The sequence below is a fragment of the Macaca fascicularis genome, chromosome 16 (assembly GCF_037993035.2).
Source record: "Macaca fascicularis isolate 582-1 chromosome 16, T2T-MFA8v1.1".
Taxonomy (NCBI): domain Eukaryota; kingdom Metazoa; phylum Chordata; class Mammalia; order Primates; family Cercopithecidae; genus Macaca; species Macaca fascicularis.
In genome coordinates, this window is record NC_088390.1 from 56,763,873 (window position 1) to 56,772,279 (window position 8,407).

The 8,407-nt window shown below is 51.1% G+C and overlaps 1 pseudogene; it reads right to left on the reverse strand.

Moving 5' to 3' along the window:
- Positions 1-5,263: 5,263 nt before the first annotated feature.
- Positions 5,264-6,168, reverse strand: LOC102117923 (mRNA turnover protein 4 homolog pseudogene; annotated as a pseudogene).
- Between the last annotated feature and the right edge of the window lie 2,239 nt (positions 6,169-8,407).

Sequence of the window (8,407 nt, forward strand, 5' to 3'; positions counted from 1 at the left end):
AGACAGAGTCTTGCTCTGTTGCCCAGGCTGGAGTGCAGTGGTGCAATCTCCACTCACTGCAACCACTCCACCTCCCGAGTTTAAGTGATTCTCCTGCCTCAGCCTCCTGAGTAGCTGGGATTACAGGCATCCGCCACCACACCCAGCTACTTTTTTGTATTTTCAGTAGAGACGGGGTTTTGCCACGTTGGCCAGGCTGGTCTGGAACTCCCAACCTCAGGTGATCCTCCCACCTCAGCCTCCCAAAGTGCTGGGATTACAGGCATGAGCCACCGTGCGCGTGGGCCACATGGCAATTTAAAGTCCCTTCCGCGTCCTGATATCCAAGACAGAGTTAATCCAGGCAGGGTTCTTGGAGAAGGCAGAAGAGAGGAAGAGAAAAGGCTTCTATGAGGGGCTGGAATGGGGCAGACCTGAGGCTCCCGAGCTGGCTGAAGCCTTGGGCAAGCTGCTGCTAGACACCACCCCAGAGGGCGTAGAGGCTTAGGTCTTGGGGGTGCGGGATGGCAAAGGGAGCCAGACAGCTTCTTAGAAAGTGGCAGGCAGGTGAGCGAGCTCCCCAGTGATAATTAAGGAACAAAGGTGCCGAGGTGCAGGGAGCCTGCGCAGGCCTCTGGGGCAGGCGGGCTAATGGGAGCCTGAGGAGAGGTAATAACCAGCGGCCGAGCAGAGCAGACAGCCCGGCGTCTCAACGCCCACGAGCCGCCCCCTCGCCCTCCTGCGCCAGAAAAATGACTGCAGCACCCAGCTGGGGTAAAAACATGGATGCTGACTGCGAGCTGCTCCCAGCTTTCCGATGAGGTTGCTGCGGGATGTGGGTTTGCAGGAGCAGGGGTCTAGGGGAGCTGAGGAGCCTGGAGGTGGAGGGAGGTGGGTCAGGGTGAGGTCAGGGATTCTCCCGGGATTCTGAAGGTGCATGGGTGCCTGGGAGGAGATGCCTTGCCCAGAGGTAAAGGCAGCACTGTTCTTCCAACTGTGTTCTGGTGACTCACCTCCCCACGTAATAGAGGTAGCCACTGAGGCAAGAGTTCTGCACTTGGACTCCTGGGGTCTGGCTGTGTTTTGCATTGTACTGTGACTCTGGGCAAGGAAACAAGAAGGATCATGCCCGATAGCTAGGATGGCTCAGGGAGCTGGTGTATGGGAAAGGCCCTGGCTCACAGCAACCACCAAAACTGGTGTCCCCAGACTGGTCAGAAATCAGAACCTTACAGGGGCTGGGCACTGTGGCTCATGCCTGTAATCTGAGCACTTTGGGAGGCCAAGGCGGGAAGATCGCTTGAGCCCTGGAGTTCAAGACCAGCCTGGGCAACACGACAAAACCCTGTCTCTACAAAAAATAAAAATGATTTTAAATGAGCCCAGCATGGTGGAGCATGCCTGTGGTCCTAGCCACTTAGGAGGCTGAGATGGGAGGATTGGTTAAACCCAGCAGGTCAAGGCTGCAGTGAGCCATGTTCACGCTACTGCACTCCAGCCTGGGCAACAGAGTGAGATCCTGTCTCAAAAGAAAAAAAAGAGAGAACATCACAGGGAGCCACACGCCAGGCCAGTCCTCCACTGAAGCTGCAACAACAAATTCCCTCACAAAGCCTCACTCAGCCCTTGGACGTCCCCAATCCCATCTCCTACACACACATACCCACATACACACACCTGTGTGTCACACCTGGGACAGCAGAATCCCACAGGGTCATGAGTATCTTGAATGTTTACTTCCCAGCTACACCCCCAAATAGAGGCCCACAAAGTCACCCGAACACCAAGTCACCCCTTGGTGTGCACTCCTGCTAACCACACCAGACCCCGCTGATGAAGGAGCAGTGAACTCAGTCGATACTCATAGACACCCAGATGTGCACACACACCCAGACACTCCCGCATGTGCCTAAAACTTTGGAAATGGGCTTGAAATATCACTGAGTTCAACTCCTGCTTCAAGACTAGAGACCATTCAATGCTCTCACAACTGAGAGTTGTCTAGTCTTCGGAGGTTTCTGCTTGCATGCACGTTGTACGTGTGTTCACAACCACACACCCCCACTGATGCATTTGGCTAATCTAGTAATTGGTCTCCTCCCTTCCATGTCCCCCCTTACCCTAATCTGATCCAGCATAGTGCTGTCTGATTCATCTTTCCAAGACTCAGCCTTCCATGTGTCTCTCTGCTGCTCCAACACCCAACATGGCTCCCTATTGCCCTCTAAGATAAAGTTCAAGTGCTTAATGCCACCATTCCTCCCTCCAGTCTTTTAGTGACTCCCCCAACTTTATAGGACCCAAGTAACCTTATTGAGGATATTCGTGCTATCCCCCAATCCAGTCCTTGAATCCCCTTCACAAGTTGTCAAGCCTTCCTTTGAGGTTCTGGTGATAAGAACTCGCTACCTCCTGAGCTAGCCCATTTTATTTCATTACAGGCAGCTGCAGCTCTTAGAGCTTAATCTAGTGAAGGCCATCTAGCCTGGTTCAACTTCTGCTGCCTCCTGGGATGTTTTCTGTAACCTCTTGCCCCATGGTTCTGCCTTCAACATTCCCTGCCTTCATGCAAGCAGTTGTTTCGCGTCTGAGACCTCCTAGGGACAAGGTGCCTGAAATAGCACTGGTGCTGAGAAACTGGGTGTCTATCGATGGTACACATCTATATGCACATTCATGTCCAGATATGTGCAGTCCGTCCCCTTGCATTCTGGTTCACACAGTGTCAGAGATCATTTCAGAAAGCCCCACTGTGCCTGCTCTTTGCCATGATGTTTAGGGACCACGGGCCTGGGACAAAGGTGATCCGAATTCCCCATTTCCATTCTTAACTCCCGTCAGGAGAGCAAGCACAGCTGAGGGAGGGGTCAGAGGTCCCTTCTCTGCTCTCCTGTAGCCCCCAACCTGTCACAGCACCAATGAGTTTTGTGATATGATTGCAACCTCCACACTCCCACTTTCTGACCCCTCCCTGCATTATCTTCCTCCCTAGCACACATTCCTTTCTACAGGCTATGTCACCTGCTTATTTATTTTAGTTCCATTCTGTCTCTCTCTTCTCAAATGTGAGCTCCTTGAGGACAGAGATTTGGGCTGTTCTGTTCATATCTGGATCCCTAGTGCCTACAGTGGTGCTTGGCACACAAGGTTCACTGTCTGCAGGTTGAATGGAGGTGGTGGGTCTATTCTCCACCTACCCTGGACAGTGAGCTCTAGGAGGGCAGAGTCTACATCCCAGACCTCCCTGCCCAGTGCCCAGGACCTTGTGGGGGCACAATAGGTGCTGAAGTCCATGTTTGTGGGCTAAATGATCAGGGACTGTCAACAGGGTTTCTTTCTTTTCGTTAAAAAAAAAAAAAAAAAAAATTGAGACAGGGATCTCACTGTTTCCCAGGCTAGTCTCGAACTCCTGGCCCCAAGTGATTTTCCCATCTCAGCCTCCTGAGTAGCTGGGATTACAGGTGCGTGCCAGCATGCCCAACCCTGTGAGCAGCATTCCCGTCCGTTCCCAGCACATCGAGAGCCGCCTTTGGGCACAGCCGCGGGCAGGATGGGAGAGAGGACAGAGGCAGACAGGAGGATCCCCAGGCTCGCCCTCTGATGGGGTCTGCGCACACACCGACTCTTGGATGGACAGTTCCTCTGGCTGCAAAACTGCGGCCTTGAGGGGTGATCATGAAGGGAGGGTAGGCGTCATAACTGGTTTCCCAGGTGTCCCGGGAGACGGAGGAGGAGCTGATGGTGGGCTCAGAGGGGATAGAGATAGAGCAGGACTGCTCACCTTTGCACACCCCCAGCGGACCAGGGAGTCAGCCCCTTTCTGACTCTTGAATAGGGTACCTTGGGCTTCAATCACTCTCTCTGACCCCATTTCCTCCAGCTGAAAAATGGAGGAAATAATAGTACCTGCTTGTCAGCAGAGCCCAGAGTGGACCCTCAGATGTTCTCAATCATTGTGAGGATATCAATGATGATAATGATGAAAAAAATACATAGAATGAAACAGGGGACCTGGCCTCTCACTTCCCAGTCCCAACGGTTGTCTCAGACTCCTCCTGGCTTTGGGTTAAAGGAGACAGGATCCCATGGGCCTTAGGGATGCTGAAGGCTGGATGGGGAGTCAGGGATCCAGAGAGAGCAGATAGCCGGGCCTGTGGGAGGCAGAGCCCTTTCTTTCTTTCCAGAGAAAGAATGGCCTGCAGCTGAATCAGCCCCTCCTAGTCCCCTAGCCACCAGGCATTATGGGCCATGGCAGGGGCACAGAGGGTGGTGGCATCAGGGCAGGGCCAGCTACCATGGCGGGAGCTTGGGGTGGTCCATTGCTGTGGTTCCACCAGCTCTGGGCAGAGCATGTCCTTGTCCTGGATGGCCCAGGGACAGTTAAGGAAGCACCCGGGACAAGGAGTCAAGAGACCCAAACTCCAGCCCAGGGTCCACTTCCCGCTCACCCCAGGGCAAGCCATTCCCTGTGTCTGAGCCTCAGCTTCCTCCTCCGGCAAATGTGAGAACTGGATTAGGTGGTCTCTGATGCCACCCGACAGGTAGGCCATGGCTCTCTAGGGAAAGTGAGGTGAAGCCCCTCAGCACAGTGCCTGGCACATAGCAGGTACTTGGTAAATATCGGGGCTGCCACTCATTTGAAGTGTCCTCTGAGGATAGGAAGGGCAGGATTCCCTCCACTCTCCACCTGCCCCGGCTTCTGCCAACAAGAACAGCCTTCTCCAGGGCGACAGAGGCTGTGAGTGAGGTATGGGTTGGCCTCCTAGGCTGGCCCTTGCGTCTTTTCAGCTCAGCCACTTCCATCCCACCCCCAACCTTGGCTGCCTCCAACATCTGGCTTTTCCCCTTCTTCCCACACCTCAGAGCCACCAGCTGAGCCTTGATTTTCTGCAAGAGGCCCCTGTTCACTTTCTGTCCTCCTCACTGAGCCCCTGGCTGCCAGTCACCACCCCGGCCCTCAGAGATGGCGGCTGGCAGGGGTGCCAGTGGGGGTTCCCACCAACCTCCTCTCAGACCTTGGTTCTCTGGGGCCTTCTCAGGTGGTTTCACCCCTGGGCAAAGCCCAAGTCCTCAGCTAGTTTTCCCTAGAATTTTGAGTTTCTTCCGTGCTCAAACCCTGCAGACTTCAGAGATATCAAAGCCTCATCATCCCAGCACTGAGCTCTGGGCCCCACACAGAGGCCCTGCCCGCTCCCTACTCCCAGAGCTCCCAAGTTCCTGCTCAAGAAAAGGTCCTGATCCATAAAGAGGCAGCCCACAAACCTCCCGTGTGGCAGAAGAACCTTTTTTTTTTTTTTTTTTTTTTTTTTTGTCTCTAGGGAGGCACCCTGCAAAGTTTTATTCTTTGCAGGAAGTCAGTGCCCAGCGTGTTCTCGCTCTACAGCCAAATAAAACGCTGCTGTCTCTAGAGGGGTGGCAGCAGTCCTGCGTGGTCCAGTGAGACTCAGAAGGTTCCAGGAGACTTTCAGTCCTGAGTCCCTTTCAGTCATGGTCTTCTGAGTCTGACTCTTCTGCAGACTCGGATGCACCCTCTGGCAAGTCATCTCCCATCTGCTGGAACCTTCCCGACTGGGATTCCCACATGTATTTGATGGTCACCTTGAATTCAGCCATCTCATCCCCAAAACGCTTCAGGACGCAAGCCTGCTCCGTAGTCAGCACACCTCACAGTCGGACAGCAGGGTCACCACACCTCTCTTGAGGGCAGTGGGCAGGGCCAGCTGCATGAGCCGTGGCTCCATGGATTGGGGAACTGCTCCAGGGGCCCTGAGTCCAGGCTCACAGCGAAAGCTGCTTTGTTACCAGCTCGGGCGTAGTCCATTTCTGTGTATTTCGTAAACCATTCATTCACCTCCTCGTGCGGTTGGTGAACAGGAGACCCACTTCACCCCTCAACCTTTTGCTGACGTGGTGCAGGTTGTCTTTGTTCTCATCTCTGACCCAAGGCCACCATCGTCACCTTGTTTTTGCCAAAGAACATCGGGCTGTGCTTCCAGGCGTTCCGGATGTCCTTCAGCTTGCTGTTCCTCACAATGGCCACAGAGAAGATGAAAAGGTACTCGTAGGTGTCCACACATTTCCAAAGCTCTTCTGTCAGGTTTTGTTTCAATTTCAAGCCTTTCTTGGCAGTTTCGGTTAAGGAGACTTTCTTGTCACGCTTGGATTTGGGCATCGCGCTGAATCCACGTGGAAGAACCACTTTTAATAGGTAACTTGCAAATACCATGGGACATCTGAAGGGGCAGTCTGCTGGAGCCGGGGAGGGCAGATCTGGGCTGAGACTGGAAGTATGAGCTGTCACTTGCCCATCATACAGTGACAAGGGAAGGAGATGTTGTCTGAGGTCTGGGAAAAGCACAGCAAAATATGTGTTCTGGGATTCCCCACCTTCCCACGGTCCAGGGCTGTGTGAAGACAGCAGGGAACTCTGGAGCCTCAGGCAGAGGAAGCCTTTGTGGGTCATGCCCTGGGGTCCAGCAGCAAATGAGCAATGAAGCAACCTGCCCCTAAACAGTGTGGGGTCCAGGACAAGAGTACAACTGGAGGGTCACCATCCAGCTAAACATCGCTAAACACATTCTTCCTACTTTGTTTGACAGTAAGCCTTCATAACAACAATTTTTTTTTTTTTTTTTTGAGACAGAGTCTTACTCTGTCGCCCAGGCTGGAGTGCGGTGGCGCAATCTCGGCTCACTGCAACCTCCACCTCCCGGGTTCAAGCAATTCTCCTGCTTCAGCTTCCCAAGTAGCTGGGATTACAGGCATGCACCAGCACACTTGGCTAATTCTTATATTTTTAGTAGAGATGGGGTTTCTCCATGTTGGCCAGGCTAGTCTCAAACTCCTGACTTCAAGTGATCCGCCTGCCTCGGCCTCCCAAAGTGCTGGGATTGTAGGCATGAGCTACTGCACCTGGCAAACGACAACATTTTTTCTTTGTTTTTTTTGAGATAGAGTCTCACTCTGTTACCCAGGCTGGAGTACAGTGCCATGATCTTTGTTCACTGCAACCTCCGACTCCCGGGTTCAAGCGATTCTCCTGCCTCAGCCTCCTGAATAGCTGGGATTACAGACACGCACCACCACGCCTGGCTAATTTTTGTATTTTTAGTAGAGACAGGGTTTCACCATGTTGGTCAGGCTGGTCTCGAACTCCTGACCTCGTGATTTGCTCACCTCGGCCTCTCAAAGTGCTGGGATTACAAGCGTGAGCCACCGCACTTGGCCAACAAAATTTTTAAAATTGCAGAAAGCCAGGATTTTTATACAGTTAAATATATATGTGACTTAAATATTCTAATTTATTAAAATAAAAGTCAGAATATAAATTCTAACCAATGAATATTGAAGTAGAAAATTAAGATTGTTTAATTGAATCTAATTTCTTTCTTTCTTAACTTTTTTTTTTGTCTCACTCTGTTGCCCAGGCTGGAGGGCAGTGGCACAAGGATAGCTCACTGCATCCTCAAGCTGCTGGGCTCAAGCGATCCTTCTGCCTCGGTCTCCTGAGTACTGGGGCTCAGTTGCACACCACCACTCATGTCTTTTTTTATTTATTTATTTTTTTTTTGTAGAGACGGGGCCTTGCTTTGTTGTTCAGGCTGGTTTCCAACTCCTGGCTTCAAGCAGTCCTCCCGCCTCTGCCTCACAAAGTGCTGGAATTACAGGCATGAGCCACCTCGTCCAGCCTGATTCTAAATTTTTTATTTAAAATTTTATAAATCTAAATATTATGATATATTTTGATAAAATATAATGCTTTGTAATTTCAGTGTTCACCGTCCATCAAATTACCAATGTAAAGAGTTACTATCAAGTTTCATGCATATTCCATCTAGACCTGCCTTTATACAAATAAGAATCATATAAAGGCCGGGCACGATAGCTCACCCCTGTAATCCCAGCACTTTGGGAGGCCAAGGCAGGTGGGTCATAAAGTCAGGAGTTTGAGACCAGCCTGGCCAACAGGGAGAAACCCTGTCTCCATAAAGACACAAAAAATTAACCTGGCTTGGTGGCACACGCCTGAAATCCCAGGTACTCGGGAAGCTGAGGCAGAAGAATCACTTGAACCCAGGAGGCAGAGGTTGCAGTGAGCCGAGATCGCACCATTGTACTGCAGCCTGGGCAACAGAGCAAGACTCCCTTATCAAAAAAAGAAAATTATATGAATTATTTAGTAGAGCAAAGTGTTCCTCATATGCAACGTGCATTCATTTGAATACTACACTGATTTATGAGTACCTCTGGTACTCACAAAGAAGAAATAAGGACAAGGATGCTCACCACTACAAGGAGATTTTATATAAGAATCCATTTAATTGTTCTTGAATGTTTTAAAAATATTAATAATCTAGTGCATGTACACTATTTGAAAGAAATAATCTAACAAGTATATCTATTTTTTCTTTCAGTTACTTCTGATTTT